At 39.7% G+C, this 16,820-nt stretch overlaps 1 protein-coding gene across 11 annotated transcripts in view; it reads right to left on the bottom strand.

The window, feature by feature from the left end:
- Positions 1-16,820, bottom strand: part of FNDC3B (fibronectin type III domain containing 3B) — a 361,515-nt gene that overhangs the window by 221,739 nt on the left and 122,956 nt on the right. Inside the window, exon 1 of one of the 11 annotated variants that reach the window (XM_054482965.2) lies at positions 7,533-7,621. The exons of the other annotated variants lie outside the window; for them this stretch is intronic. The gene's annotated coding sequence lies outside the window, so the exon portion shown is untranslated. Of the gene's footprint in view, positions 1-7,532; positions 7,622-16,820 lie in introns of those variants that run through there. 11 annotated transcript variants of the gene reach the window in all.

Here is a 16,820-nt window from a genome sequence, read left to right as displayed (position 1 = left end):
CATCAGCACTAGGCAATTCAGAGTGGATGGAGGCTGAGAGCTTGGGCTTCAGACCCAGACAGGCCAGTGTTCAATTTCTGCTCCTTCCACAACCAGTTGTATGGTCCTAAGAAAGTTCTTTTCTAAATGTGGTACATAGACACCATGGAATACTATGCAGCCACAAAAAGAAATTAGATCATGTCCTCTGCAGGGACATGGATGAAGCTGGAAGCATCATCCTCAGCAAACTAACAGAGGAACAGAAAACCGAACACTGCATGTTCTCACTCATAAGTGGGAGTTGAACAATGGGAACACAAGGACACAGGGAGGGGAACAACACACACTGGGGCCTGTCAGGGGCAGGGGTGAGGGGAGGGAGAGCATCAGGACAAATAACTAATGCATGCAGGGCTTAATACCTAGGCGATGGGTAAAGGTGCAGCAAACCACCATAGGACACATTTACCTATGTAATAAACCTGCATGTTCTGCACATGTATCCTGGAACTTACAGTAAAATTTTAAAAAAGGAAAGAAAAAGTTCCTTTCTAAGCTTCAATCTGCCCCTGTGCAAAAAAAAAAAAAAAAAAGATGGTGGTGAAAATGATTCCTTCCTCAGAGCTATTTGGTAAATTTTATCATATAAGGAAATTAAATATAACACAGTATAAGCTTTCAAGACATGAATCTTTCCATCTCTATTTCCAAGACAGAATAGATGTTTGAGAATCCCTTCACTTAGTTACAATGTGGCCCACTCTGATTGAGCTACCACATTCATACTCACCTTCTATCAAAAAGCAAAGTTTTACAACTACAAACTCAGACTCCAAAAAAGTTGCAACTTCTATCTAAGTAGCTCTAACGTAATGTGTAAAAGAAATGCCCAAGGAGTCTGTTAAAATGCAGATTGTGACATCTTTGTCTTCAGAGATCCTGATTCAGCAGACCTGGCATTAGGCTCAGGAATCCGAATACTTAACAGTAACAAAGATTCTTTGGTCAGCCAAACTTCAGTTAGGGTTCTGTATCTTCCGCTAGGCCCATATGTGTATTTCCTTGTAGAATCTGGTTTTAGCAAAGAATCCTGCTAAGTCAGTTTCAGAACCCTCCATCCTCAATTTCTGATCCTCTCCAGTATCTGATCAAGTTCCTCATCCTCCACCATCTCCCCAGGTAATGTCTCAACACCCTGGCCTGTCTTCACCAAGAATCTTATTAGGGCAATTGAGTCAGAAGCCCCCTTACCCCTTAGGTTTTGTCTTAGTAATTTTCCATCCACTGATCCCCACACTGCTCCCTGGCTATAAATTCCCACTTGCCCATGATGATGTATTCAGAATTGAGCCTATTCTCTCTCCCCCACTGCAAGACCCTATTGCAGTGGTCCCTATAGCTATTACAATGGCCCTGAGTAAAGTCTTCCTCACTGTGCTTCATTCAACAAATATCATAGAATAATTTTTTTCTTTAACAAGCACTCCAGACTATTCAAAAAAGTAATAACAGACATCATTTAAACACTAAGCTACAGTTTCAGATGCATTCAGGGTTCCTATAGCACTTTCCAACTGCAAAGCACTCTCACATTATCTCATTCGACCATTGTCATCCCAGAAGAACTCTAAAGGGCTGTTCCCTAATCCTCTATAATTGCCCACCCCTTCCTCTTCCTGCATGTGAAATCTGCAGTTGTAGCAGGAACTAAATTTCCTAACTCAATTCAGAGATTATTTTTACTTGGCTATGGCAAGGAAACTAACAAAAATCCTTTATGAATCCAAAGAATGATCTGAGATAGTCCATGGAAGGTTAAGTATCAAAACTTTAAATGGAAATCTCACTAGAAACTACCAGACTCGCTCAGAATTCTTGTGTCCTCTTGCAGTTTTTCAGACTTGTTATTACTATACGAGTCTCTCTTTGTTCCACTTCTTTAAAATTTGCTGGTTGTAATCTCATTTGGGCTTAGAAACCAAAAGCTTTAGTGGAACTACTAAAAGATTAAGCAACACCAGGCTCTGGTGAGGGAATGAAGGGCTCGTCTATGAATTCAATGCATGTGTGCTTTAGAGTTGGTTTATAGGAAATCCAACTAATCAAAGGCCTTTTCAACCCATTACCTGGCTTGGAACTGGTTTGGGAATGGAACACAGGATTTTATTACTCTAACCAATATTTTAGCCAAGTGGGGCTTGCATACCTGTGCTGAGCTTTCACCTGATGGGGTAAATTTATATTCTGTGTAGACACATAATAGAAAAGGAACAAAAATAGGTTTATAAAACATTCTATAGATAAAACTATTTGTTACGGGTAAGTTTTCATTTCCATCCACATAGTGCAAACAAAAAATATTAGGGCAGATTTTTCACATCTGTACTACTCTGACCCCCTCCCCAGGAAAAACAATGTCTTCTGGGGAGACCCTTCTCACTTCTCCAATGTGGTACAAGTTTCTCACTTACTATGGTAATCATGTGTTTACACATCGGCTTTAGATTTAGGGTTTTCTGTGTGGTTGTCTGTGTAAATTCTGCTTCTAGATTTTACTTAAACCCCTTTAAGGGCAGAATCTACATCAAATTCATTTTTGTATCTCTAAGAGTTTCAAAACATAAAAAGAACTCAAGAAATTAAATATTTGCTAAATGAAGAACTATTTGAGGTTCTTCAGATACACATACTCTAAACGGCCCCTTTCTAATAACTTGCCTTTCAGCAATGGGGAGGAGAATAGGTCCCAGTTGAGAACAAAAAAGAACACAAGGGATGAAAAGAATATGTAAGCATTTTGCTGTAATACCTCCCCTACTACGCACCCACCCGCCTACCTACAATGTATAGGACTATAAAATCCTGAGGGAAAAAAGCACTTAAAAGAACAGACTGGAAATGTTTCAGGAAACCCCTTTCTCTACTTACTCTCCACTTGTTCATTCAACAAAGGCCCAAAGGTGACAGGAAGAGAAGCAAGGAGCAGCAGACATTAGCTCTCTATAGCTTTTCCCTGGCCATCAACTAGCTTCTCTATTACCACTCTGAGATGACTGAGAGACAACGGCAAGGAGACAAGAACCCTGGACTGTCAGACAAATCCAGAGAATGCAGCAGAGAAAGCAAAAGCAGCGAGAAAGCAAAAGCAGCGAGAAAGCAAAAGCAGCAGGGGCCTGGTCAGGGAGCAAAGATGGAAATGAGGAGAGCAACTGGGAACTCCTGTGAGAAAGCATGGCCAGAGAGGAAACTAGGACATGGGACCGGATGGACAGCAAACTGCATGGGGGGGTGGTGGGGGGAAGGTCTCCAAAGTCCATAGAGAATCAGCAATTTGGCTAAAGCATGTATGAATAATTGGGAATTAACTGTATACACAAAAGATTTCACCTCATTTACCACAGCAGCTAGATAAACATCATACTAAATTAAATAAGAGGCTATTCACCCACAACCAAACCGAGACCATTTGTCTTCATTCTCTACTAAGATTTTTAAAGAAATTTCACCATGCCTTTGCTGTTGCCCTCCCAATCTGTATAAGGCCCCCTGTTTGCTTGTCTTGATGAGGTCGATTCCACTTCTCAAGACTGAAGTCTGAAAAGCACTACATTAATCCAGATGCTCTTTCTAAAAGTCTTTCAAATCCAAAGATTCCAAACATTAACATAAAGATACTCAGGGACCAGCTGTTGCAATTAACAAATTGTTTATATGTTCCTTTCTGTTGGCTTAAAAAGTACTAGAAGGAATTTTAAGCAAGATGAGACTGTCATTCAGATTTGGGAGTTTTAAATAGATGGTTTTCATGTTGTTCAGGCTAAAAATAATAGTGTGTATGTCAGACTTCTTGTAAACAGGCTTCAATTCACAAGACCCAGTCTAACTAAGTGGCAGTCTCACCATGCTGTAGAAAACAAAGCATGCAGAAACCAAATTATTTCTGGAATAAGCTCAGTATTTGGAAACTTAATCATTTAGACCTGTCTCTCTAGAGAACAAGAGTAGTATTCCCCAAATATGCTTGAATGCCTTGGATCCTAACAGGTTCAATAATGAATTCGCTCTTTGGTAAAAGAGAATGAGAGTCATTCTGCATGCAGAGGTGTGAAAGTGGCACAGTCTTCACAGCCCCCACCACATTCCTCCTGCCTGAGGAGGTGCCACAGAGTACACACATTTCCCGCAATGGGCATCTTTTTCTGCACCCATGAATGGATTCTCAGTTCGCTGATGAACTCGAGAGTTTTCCCCGTAAATAACACATTCCTGAAACATGCTATATCAACACTGAATGAGTTTCACTGGCAGCTCCTACTATTCCATTTCAGTACTCCTGCAACAGCAAAAGCCTTCTATTCCTAGGACATCGGGAGGCTTCCCACCCCGCGCCTCACCCCCTCCCCCAGACAGGGTCTTGCTCTGTTGCCCAGGCAACACACAACTCCAGTGCCACAATCACAACTCCAACAGCCTTGACATCCCAGGCTCAAGAGATCCTCCCACCTCAGCCTCCTGAGTAGCTGGGACTACAGGTATCCACCACTATGCCTGGCTTATTTTTTTTATTTTTAATTAATTAATTAATTAATTTTTTTGTAGAGACAAAGTCTCATTATGTTGCCCAGGCTGGTCTCAAACTCCCAAGTGCAAGTGATCCTCCCGCCTCGGCCTCCCAAAGTGCTGGGATTACAGGCGTGAGCCACCACACCAGGCCTACAGAAGGCTTTAAACATTTCCAACATGAGTCATACAGTAACTCAAAAATTACACGTTAAGTCTTCTCTTACAAGCAGTGACTTCAAAGAACACATCAAATTCTTCCATATGGTTGTTTACTTCTTGTAACTTCATAGAGAAGTCTCTATTAAGGTGTTTGGTAACCCTTGGTTTTTATTTTTAAATGGTTAAAGTTTAGGACCCCCACGATAAAAGAATCTGTGATACAAAGCTTGGGAACACCTCTAGAGATATGTCCAAAAGAAGGAACAGATAACCTTATGACAAGCAGAAAAGGGAATTCTATAAACGCCCTGTCTTTTAACCCCTGAGCAAATGTCTCAGCATATTCTGCCATCGTTTCGCTTTATCTCTAACTCTATACTCTAATTCCAGTTTTTTTTTCCTCTGACTTCTGAAAAGGGGAAAGGGAAATTCCCTTGAGAAAAATAGTTTTCTATAAATGACTTCAATGAAATTTTCTCACAACACACTAAAGAACCATTTCAGTGCCAACATTATACAGGCACTAAATTAATATAAGTGCCCAATTAATATAAGATTAAATACAGCTATAGTAAAACTGAAATCCTCAGAGTAGAATACACCCTAAGCAACTCACTCCTAAACTTTCCTTATTCTTCTTTCATTGAGGAAATGTTGAAGAATATGAAAGAAAGAAGAGAAATAGGTCCCTTATATTTATTTATTTATTTATTTATTTTATTTTTTTTTTTTTGCTTCATTTTTTTTTTTTTTTTTTGAAATGTCTTCTGGGTACTTTTATTTTTTTCTTTATTATTATTATACTTTAAGTTTTAGGGTACATGTGCACAATGTGCAGGTTTGTTACATATGTATACATGTGCCATGCTGGTGTGCTGCACCCATTAACTCGTCATTTAGCATTAGGTATATCTCCTAATGCTATCCCTCCCCCCTCCCCCCACCCAACAACAGTCCCCAGAGTGTGATGTTCCCCTTCCTGTGTCCATGTGTTCTCATTGTTCAATTCCCATCTATGAGTGAGAACATGTGGTGTTTGGTTTTTTGTCCTTGCGATAGTTTACTGAGAATGATGAGTTCATGTCCTTTGTAGGGACATGGATGAAATTGGTCCCTTATATTTAAATTGTGACCATTCGCAAAACCATGACTTAATAGAACAAGTGGAAAACAGATGACCTGAGCGATATAAATGCATATAAAAATAGGCACTGAAACATCAACCAGTATGTCCAGACCTATATATTTATATGAAGCTATTTCACATGTAACATTTTTAAAGAATCTGGGAATTCCCCAGGCAAGTTCTTGGAACCCAGTATTTTTGCTGGATTCCCATAGAAAGATATCTCTTCAATACCAGTTCTACTTCATTTCTTCCCTGGGACCAGTCAGATATGCTCCTTCCCCCAGGAAACATATTCCCCCAGGAACAACGACAACAAAAAAAGATCTTTGAATTAGCCCTCAGATTTGTAATTTTGGACACTCTTTACTTTGTCACACTAAAAATAACCCAGAAATTGAAATCTAGGTAATTGTAGCTATTCCTACTTTTAATCTTAGATATTCTTTACTTAGCTGTTCCTTACTTGGTCCCTTTTTCTTCTTTTTAAATGTAGAAATTGAGATCTAGGTAAGTTTTAGTCATGGGTTAGGTACAGGTACACTTGACAAAAAATTTCCCATGGGCAACAAACAAGAAATAGACAATGCCTATTTTGAGAGATGCTTTAGAAAACACATATCAAATTCTAAACCCCTTACGCCATCATCTGCTTACTGACAGCAGTAAGAGCTGCTAAATGATTTCGGTGTTTGGGTGTCTGAATGCTGATAGCAGAGCACACAATATTTTCTTTTTATGAGAGGCGAAGAAGGAGGAATGGAATGATGGCTAGGCACAACTGCTCTCTTAAAATAATAAACCTTAAAATGTCTCTAGTCAACCACAGCATACCTATTTTGCTACAAACATATCTACTTTCACCACACTTCCACCTCTCACGCTGCCTTCCATTTACGTCCCAGGACAGTGGTGCTAAAGTACAGGGCAGACATGGGGTAAAGCCCTGTACATATCTGGTGTTTATAGGGGAAAACCCCACTATTGGATTTTTTTTTTTCATTTCCAAGTCCTTTCATTAGTAATGTATACAGCTGTTTTCTCTTGGCTAATAATCAGAACAGCAACATTCATGCATGCTGACTCCAGGCATAAATAATATGCCATGCTGTTTGTGCTCAGCTGTAAAGAACTGGAATTCTGAGAGTCAGGGGAGATGCCTCTGCACTTTCCAAAAAAAAAAAAAGTTAATACAGCTGTTTTCCTCTCAGGAATGCCAAAAGAATGCAATTCCTCCCTCTAAACCTCCCCCAACCCCATCTCCACCAATACTGTGTTCCCTGTTCATGCCAGTGTGCAAAGAGAGTTTTAAAAAGATACCTCATTCTTTAATAAAAAGAATAGAAAAAAAAATACTGGGCATCGAAGTTTCCAGTAGTAATATGTGCCACATCTACAACAAGGAAAAAACGAAAATGAAGTGGGATTTTCTGCTAAATAAGAAGTGTGCACACTAGACTGTAAATGACATAAAACACCAGTTAATTTCAGAGAAGATAAATACATGCTTTTGAACCAGGTGTTTTTAAAGTCTCCATCAGCACTTTCCAAGCCTATCTTAATATAATTACATGAAATGTTTATGTACTTGTCTGGCATGTTGCTTTGTTTTCTAAACAAAGGAGCAACTCCAGTTTGAAATAATGGACACAGGAACCTCCACTTTCCATTTCTGCAGGCTTCCCCTCTCAGCTCAGCTTACCACTTTTGTAGGGCCACGTAGACTCTGCACAGAAGGCCTTTGTATATAGGTCTCAGCCACGTATCTTCATGCAGCCCCTGACAAAGTTCTCCAAGGAGTCCCTTTATTTCCTGACGACTGAACGCAAAGGTTTTATCTTACAGTAAACAGAGAAGACATTTAACATTAGAGCAATACTAAGACAGTAATACCATAAAGGTGGCTCAAAGGTTTGCATAATGAATATCTATTGTCTTGGTTTCAACTCAGAACTAGCTATTTAAAAAAAAAAAAGAGCTCAATAATGGGAAGGTACTGTTTCATTACCTGAAAGTTACATTTACAAAACATGTTTCATCTGAGCCCTTCTGCTGACTTATCTAGGCAGCTTGGAGAAGACAACCACGCAAAAGGAGTCGAAACAATATACAACCTTATTTCTTTATAATATTCCCCACAGTCTCAATCCACTTGTAGCTTGCCTCTTTCATATTCTCTGCCAAACCCACCTGGCTACTGGAACAGGTAGGAGGGGTACCAATCAGGTATCTCTTTTTCTTCTCTCCCAATCAGTTCCAGGGATCCTACTGGAATGGAGACTGGGGACAACTACAGGGATGTACGAAATAATTCATTTGCGTTCAATACATTGCTTGCAAACTCAGTTGCTTACAAATTCATTCTTGCTCATCTTCCTGGTCCCCAACCACTGTCACAGCAAGGTGAAGTCCTGGTATCTGCTTTGGCCCAAGAAGAGCCTCCTGGCAACCATGGCTTGTTGACTTGGGCAAAGGGGAACACGGGGGAAGGAGAGAAACAAACATATGATCTGTCCACAATCCCAAATATTCTATATTCAACTAAGAGTAACAGAGGAGGTACTGCCAGTTCCTTGGAAGGAAAATGTTGCAGGAATCTTTACAGAATTAGGAAATAATTTTCCCCTCTGGGCTTACATTTATATTTTCAATAAAAGCTAGAGGGGAGGAAGAAAAGAACTTTGCTTACATTTTTAATATACCTTTTAAATAACATAGATAACGAAATTTAAACAAACAAAAAAAATAGATTGGAATGTTAGGAGTTCCACTAGAAGACAGGTAAATGGCAAACCTCAGTATGAAGCCAGTTCTGTGTAAAACAGCAGGGGACGGGACAGAAACCGCAGCTGCAGTGGCTTAAATTGATATGTTGGAGTCAAGAGTGGCTTTTAGGTTCCCTTAGTTTAAAAAATCCTATCTTAAGTTTAATCAAGCAATGAATTTCCTTCTTTGTGGCAAGCATAAAATGTAAAGACACATGAGAATTTTTATAAAGTGCCATTTAAACGGGAATAGGAACAGTCAGCTTTTGGAATGGGGAATAAAGTAACTCATCCAGTGGAAGTGAGTGGAACAGAGCAACCTGCTAGGCACCTGTGCAGCTTTTATCACTCACTCGTAGGTGACATGCTTCCCAATGAGACCAACTCAATGCAGCCCACTCTTTGAAAAGTGTGGGTATCATAAAGTCAGGCCCTGTAAGAAGGTTTTTCTGCCTGCGTGGCCCCATCCATGGAGTGGTTTTTAATTACTTAATACTGGCTAAGTAGCCAGGAAGTCTGACTCATCTCCACTGCTCTTCAAGGTTGCTCTCCAACAAAGTTACCTAATTCCTGCAATAAACAAAACTAGCCAGCTTAAAAAACATCACTCTAGGAAGCATTTAACCCCTGCATTTATCTTAGTATCTTGTTACTGACTACACTGTGCAATGCCTCCACTACCAAACATATCAGTTAGCTCCTACAGGCAGGCCTCACTCAGCAAAGATCATTCTGCAGAAGGCTGCAGGACATTCCAGAGCCCTGCTTAGGCAACCCCTTCACTTGCTCCTCTGGTGGGCTCAAGTATGCCCCTGGTGGCATCGAGGTCAACATGGCATTCCACATCTTCCAAGGGTTCAAAGCACCTTTTGGACAGAAATGACTGAGTGCTGACGTGGGCTTGCTGGTGAAGAACCTCAAACATCAGTGATGCACTCTGGGGTGTGACTGAAAATACGAATGTCTGACACAGACAAAACTTTTATGTCAAAGTAGGAGGGGGAAAACACTTGAGCAATCTAGCTTAGCTCTTAAAACAGTGAGGCCGGGCCGGGCACAGTGGCTCACGCCTGTAATCCCAGCACCTTGGGAGGCCGAGGCGGGTGGATCACGAGGTCAGGAGCTCGAGACCATCCTGGCTAACACAATGAAACCCCGTCTCTACTAAAAATACAAAAAAATTAGCCGGGTGTGGTGGCGGGCGCCTGTAGTCCCAGCTACTCAGGAGGCTGAGGCAGGAGAATGGCGTAAACCTGGGAGGCAGAGGTTGCAGTGAGCCAAGATCATGCCACTGCACTCCAGCCTGGGCGACAGAGCGAGACTCCATCTCAAAAAAAAAAAAAAAAAAAAAAAACAGTGAGGCCCATGTAAAAGTATCTACAAGTGGGACTAAGTTATGAAATGCTCCATTATTCATTATACAGACACACAGACTACCCCCAGGTGACTAAAAATGAGTGAAAGATCAAAAGTTTTAACTCAGAAGCCACTCTGCCTCCCTAAACTCTAAAACTTTATGAAATTATTCTAGAACTGCTTATATGCAATAACATTTACACACAAAAGGCTAAATGATTATTATAAAAGGCTTTTAGCTAAGAGACAGGTGTTGGGTAATCACTGGTTTATAAAGCTCTATCTAATTAAAACTTGCTAAAAATAACCCAAAACACCAACTATTATCTTATAAATCGGTAGTTTCACCATAAACATTATGAGAGTTCAATTTACTTCTATATTACGGCCTTCCTTTGTGCCTCAATTCTTCCTCACTGTTGTCTCCCTATCTCCTAGCTCTTTCTTCCTCTCACTATGGTTAAATATAGAGATAACCCAATAACACAAAAGATGGCAGTATTCAATCACCTCCCTATTTCTAGGTATCCCAGTGGGCATGTCATGGTAAATATTTATCAACCAGCTCTACCAGGAAAAACAGAGTGGGGGACAGAGACCTGGATTGTAATGTTTACCAGTTTCCTTGGTATAAAAATTCCCACCATGGCCAATTTCAACCCAACAACACAACATCACTGAATGCAGAATTAGAAAAAGATACACAGGACGGGCACTGTGGCTCATGCCTGTCATCCCAGCACTTTGGGAGGCTGAGGCCGGCAGATCATCTGAGGTCAGGTGTTCAAGATCAGCCTGGCCAACATGGTGAAACCCCGTCTCTAGTAAAAATACAAAAATTAGCCGGAGTGGTGGCGGGCGCCTGTAGTCTCAGCTACTTGGGAGGCTGAGGCAGGAGAATCACTTGAACCCGGGAAGCGGAGGTTGCAGGGAGCCGAGATCGCACCACTGCACTCCAGGCTAGATGATAGAGACTCCATCTTAAAAAAAAAAAAAAAAAGTAAAAGAAAAAGATACACAGCAGCACAGTATTTCCATCACACAGACATGATAGAAACTTTAAAAGCATAGATATATAGCAACACTTGAAGTAACAGGAAGTGATGAGTATATATTATCAGTTATTAAATAAAATTTAACTTGTAAGCTTGTATATTTTAACATTTAACAGTGACTATGTTTAACAACTGCTCATAGAATGTCTGAAAATTTAACCATCAGTTCTCGCATGTGATAGAAGCTATCACCAGCACACCACTGACATGTCAGCTCAGTTCTACTCCATCCTACTAAGGCAAAGGTGCCATAGAATGGTAGAGAAATATGAACTCCTTCTCTGGTTCCCACAACTTCAAAATAGCAGGAATCAGAATAAAAGAAAAGAGGGCTAATCTGGTAGAGTCTTCTGGTTCCCACAACTTCAAAATAGCAGGAATCAGAATAAAAGAAAAGAAAGAGGGCTAATCTGGTAGAGTCTTTTCATAAGATGAGTAGGAGAGCAGGAAAGGCAGACTGCTGTATGTGACTACCAGGCTTACAGGAGCAAATCATGCTGGGATATCGCAATATGTATAACAGCTGGTATCAGTTTTACTTTTTTCTAGTTGCTTTCACTGACTAAATATAACAATTTGAAAAATGAGGGTAAAAAGTGCATACATAAGATTTATTATATGCTCATACTATGAGCTGCCAAAGAATACAGTCATCAGCATCAGCATGTTCTGTATAGAGAAAAGACCTACATCATTGCATTAACACAGCTGCTAGGTAAATGCCACTGGAATATGTCTACTTTTTCAGAGAGGTGTAACTCGAAATGATCTCAGAACAGTGGTCCCCAACCTTTTTGGCACCAGGGACAGGTTTTGTGGAAGAAAGTTGGTCCCATGGACGTGATGGGGTGGCAGGGCTTTGGGATGAAATTGTTCCACCTCAGATTATCAGGCATTAGATTCTTATAAGGAGCACGCAACCTAGATCACTCACATGCGCAGTTCACAATAGGGATTGTACTCCTATGAGAGTCTAATGCCAATGCTGATCTGACAGGAGGCAGAGCTCAGGTGGTAATGCTCGTTTGCCTGCCACTCACCTCCTGCTGTGTGGCCTGGTTCCTAACACGCCACAGACAGGTACCATCCATGGCCCAGGGCTTGGGGACCCCTGGTCTTAGAAAACTTAAAAGTACTGCAGTGAAAAGAGCTCATAGGCTGTGGAAGGCGTAAAAACTCCATGCAAATCTCAGTAGATTCCATTAACTAGCGATGTTATCTTAGGCAAAAGTAAAACCAACCAGTATACCCACGTGCCAGGGCAGCATGGTTTATACTGAAGACACAAGGGTGAACCAGGCAGAACCAGTGAAACTGCAACCCTCCTGGAGTCTATATTCTTTTTGAGACAGTCTCATTTTATTGCCCAGGCTGGAGTGCAGTGGTGCCATCTTGGCTCACTGCAACCTCTGCCTCCTGGGTTCAAGCGATTCTCGTGCCTCAGCCTCCCGAGTAGCTGGGACTACAGGTGTGAGCCAACATACCCGGCTAACTTCTTTATTTTTAATAGAGACAGGGTTTTGCCATGTTGGCCAGGCTGGTCTCAAACTCCTGACCTCAGGTGATCCGCCCGCCTCAGCCTCCCAAAGTGCTTGGATTACAGGCGTGAGCCAATGCACCCGGCCCTTAAGTGTATATTCTAGGGTACAAACAACGCAATATTTAAGAGCTCTGGTTTCCTTATCTATAAAATAGGCTGGTCACTATTCCAACCTTGCAGTGCTACTGGGATAATTAAATGAGACAATGTAAACGGCATAAAGAACATTTTTCACTTTTCCTTCACTATCTAAATGTGCTTCTTTCGTAGAAAAGCAAATGACAACAATATTTTCTTTTTTAAAATCATCTTCTCTGGCAAAGGTATGAAGAGGAACAGAGATAAATGGACCCCCCACCCCCACCCACCTGCCAAATTCTGAACTCTTTTAATAGGTTATTAGGAGACTACCAAGAGTTGTTTGTTTTTCCAGAGGCAAGGTCTCCCTATGTTGCCCAGGCTGTAGTGCAGTGGCTATTCACAGACACGATCATAAGGCACTGCAGCCTCAAATTCCTGGGTTCAAGCAATCCTCCCACCTTAGCCTCCTGAGTAGCTGGGACTACAGGTACAGGCCACTGTACCTGGCTAAGAGTTCTTACAGGTCTCGATTCTTTAGCTATTACCTTAGACGGTCGTAATTATTCTTTAGAGAAAAATGAACACAGGATTCTCGTGGATTTAGATTCCAGCAAGGCTGGAACAAGCAGACTGTCACACGAGCACACACATTTCTCAAGTGAATCACTTTGGATGGTAATGGTAAAGAGCATTTCAATGGTGGGAGGTCAAACCGCTCTACACGCCTTATATGGTCTCACACAATCCTGTGAAGGTGAATAATCACTCATTCATTTCATTAAGTAATTCAACAAAAAACGTAGAGGGCCTCTTCTGTGGCAGATACTGATTGAGGAACTAGAAGCATATAGCAGTGATCAAAACAGTCCAATATATACTGGGAAAAGTCAAAGGTTCACAAGCACAGCTATAAGATGGTGGCCCTCCCAATTCCGATGAAATGAGTGGCTTTGAAATGATGACTTTTTTCACCAATGTAAAGCAAATTTGCACAAGACTACTCTTCTTCTCTAGTAGGAAAGGTCTAAAGGATTCTATGTTTCCTAAATTGTCAATATATTTATTAATATAAATCAGAGCACTTTAGGCCCTTCATGCATAAAAGATTAGCTCTCATTCACCTAGGAAACAAATATTCTCAAAAGAATAAAAGAAACAATTTGTTAAAAGAACAAAATGAAACACTCCCTTCTGATAACTAAGGTATTTTTTAGTACATATATATGTTAAAATATTCCTGAATTTCTGAATCTAATGTAATTATTATGAATATTATAGGAAAATTCAAGAGAGTGAACATTCGTGTCATGTAAGTAAATAATGCCTGGCAGTTTCTCATTTTGGTAACTACTTGTAAACATTATTCTCTAATGTGGACATCTTCTGAGATGGTTTATATAATGGGATCTTACTTGTGGGAAACAGAAGAAAAACTTATTGACCTTAGAACTGAGATTTCATGTAGTTAAAAACGAAAACTCACTTCTCTGTATAGTACAGTATGAAAGTTCAATCTACAGTATGAAAATTCAATCTAGAGTGAGTTTATGATATTGCAATTATTAAATATATTCATGGAACAATAAACTATATTTTGGTATAAACATATTCAATTACACAACCAAAACAAAAAAATGGAAAGCTATTCAGCAGTCCCATTTAGATTCCCAGTGTCAGTAAAGAATCTGCTGAATTCACTTTTCCTTGAAACAACTCCCTCTCCACCAACAAAAAAATTAATTGACATACAGAATTGACTTCTGGGTAGGCTTTTCTTACAGCAGGTAGAACATAAATATTCCTGGCTAGATGTGGTAGCTCACACCTGTAATCCTAGCACTTTAGGAGGCTGAGGTGGGAGGATCGCTTGAGGTCAGGAGTTTGAGACCAGACTGGGCAACATGGTGAAATCTCATCTCTAAAAAAGATACAAAACTCAGCTATGGTGGCGCATGCCTGTAGTCCCAGCTACTCCGGAGGCTGAGGCAGGAGGATTACTTGAGCCCAGGAGGTTGAAACTGCAGTGAGCCATGATCGTGCCACTGCACTCCAGCCTGGGCCACAGAGTAAATCTCTGTGTCCAAACAAACAAATAAAACCATAACTATTCCTAAGATATCTTGAAAAATATATAATACTTAAGAGTAAGGTGAGCACGTGTTGCTAACTGAAAACCATAATAGAATACTTGCAATGAGACAGAAAATATTTCCCCCCATAACAAACTTAAATTCATCTACATTCAGGAACTGGAAATAAACACAGTAATTTGTTACCTTTTCTTTCTAACACAGTACACAAATCACCTGACAGGACGATATATTACTTGTAGTTATTTCTTTTAAGTTAAAAAACAAACAACCAAACAAAACAGCAAAAGCTCCAGTGAGAATGCACTACATATTATGAAACTTTGCTCTCATAGAAGTCATATGTTGAGTATTTGGTCAATTCTTAATCTCATACAAATAAAATTCTGCTTTCACCCCATTTCTTCATACTTAAATAACCTTATTTGTTCTCATTAAATTAAGCAAGATTTGTTTTACGTTTCTATTAAGGTTTTTTAAGTTTTAGAATATTGAGTTTTCCTCAGTAAACTTCTTTCTCTGGCAAAAAAATGCCACATCTTTCAGCACTTTCGCCCACATGTACACTCTGACACACTCATGCACACACACATATAGGTATTACTTTCTAATATTGAGAATACTTTGAACTAGATGTTGTAAATTCCTCTTAGGGATAAATACTTAATTCACCATAAATAAATGGCAATTTATATATTGGGCTTAGAATCAATATTAGCAAACTACAGACTTATTGCTTGTAGCATATCAAGTTGGTAAACTAAATAAGCAATTCCATAAATTTTAAATTTTATTATACAAAAATGTATAAGGCCAGATAAAACCATAGGATCAAAAATAATCTGACAGTACTCATCATCTAAGTGATCAAGTTCTCAGTGAGAATAACCTAAAGAATGCTACTATCTCAATGAATTTTCACTAGCCCATATGTGATTTTCAGGTAGCCCAATGTCCACTTTTCTTTGAGAAAATAAAAAAATCTATAACTGCAAATGCACTGGGTGAAAATGTAAAAGTAATAATAAAACTCAAGCGAGATTAAATTTAAACCACAATGAGATACTGCTACAGAAGCAACCAACAGACTGTCAAAACTGCTAAAAGTCTGAATGTACCAAAGGCTGGTAATGCTGTGGGAGAAAACATTACAACATTTTTTAAAAGACTCTGGCATTATCTGGGAAAGCAGTAATTCTACTCTTTGGTAACTATTTTGAAGAAACTCTTACAGACCTGAAATATCCACAAGAATATTCATAGCAGCCCTGCTCATAATACCCAAATATCAGAACCAACCTAAAGGTTCATCAGGAGAATACAGAAGCTAGAAAACTACACAGTAGCAAAAAAGAAAAAAAGAATGAACGAACAGCAACCCACAATATCTTTGAAATGTTAAGCAAAAGAAGTCACTGAAGAATACATATAGTATGGTTCCATTTATGTGAAGTTCAAAAACAGGCAACTTCAACCTCATGCTTTGGGGTAGCGGGGTTGGATGCGTGTGTGCGTGCATGCGTGTGTGTTTGTAAATACAGTAAAACTATAAAGGAAAACAAAATGATACAAAGAAAAGGAAAATTATCAAAAAGTGATTTAATGTGTTAATGATTATTAATGTTTACAATACTAACATATTTTCAGTCATGTTCATTATTAACTGTTAGTTAGAACTGTAAATTTCTACTCTATGACGTGGGTCGGTTATATGGGTATTTGCTTTATAATTCTTTTTTTTTTTTTCCTTTTATGAGAGATATAGTCTTGCTCTGTTGCCCAGGCTGGAGCGCAGTGGCACAACCATAGCTCACTGCAGCCTCAAACTCCTAGGCTCAAGTAATCCTCTCATCTCAGCCTCCCAAGTAGCTAGGACTACAGGTGTGCACCATCATGCCCAGTTAATTTTTTTTTTTTTTTTAAATTTTGTATAGACAGAGTTGTTGCCCAGGCTGGTCTCAAACTCCTGGCCTCAAGCAATCTTCCTGCCTCAGCCTCCCAAAGCGATGGAATTACAAGCATGAACCACCATGCCCAGCTATAATTATTCCTTATACATATATTTTATGCATTCTTATGTATGTGTGACACATCTCAAGATTT

This window comes from Pongo pygmaeus, chromosome 2 (assembly GCF_028885625.2).
Source record: "Pongo pygmaeus isolate AG05252 chromosome 2, NHGRI_mPonPyg2-v2.0_pri, whole genome shotgun sequence".
NCBI lineage: Eukaryota > Metazoa > Chordata > Mammalia > Primates > Hominidae > Pongo > Pongo pygmaeus.
Note: the sequence above shows the minus strand (reverse complement) of the source record. Positions and strands in the feature narration are given on the sequence as shown.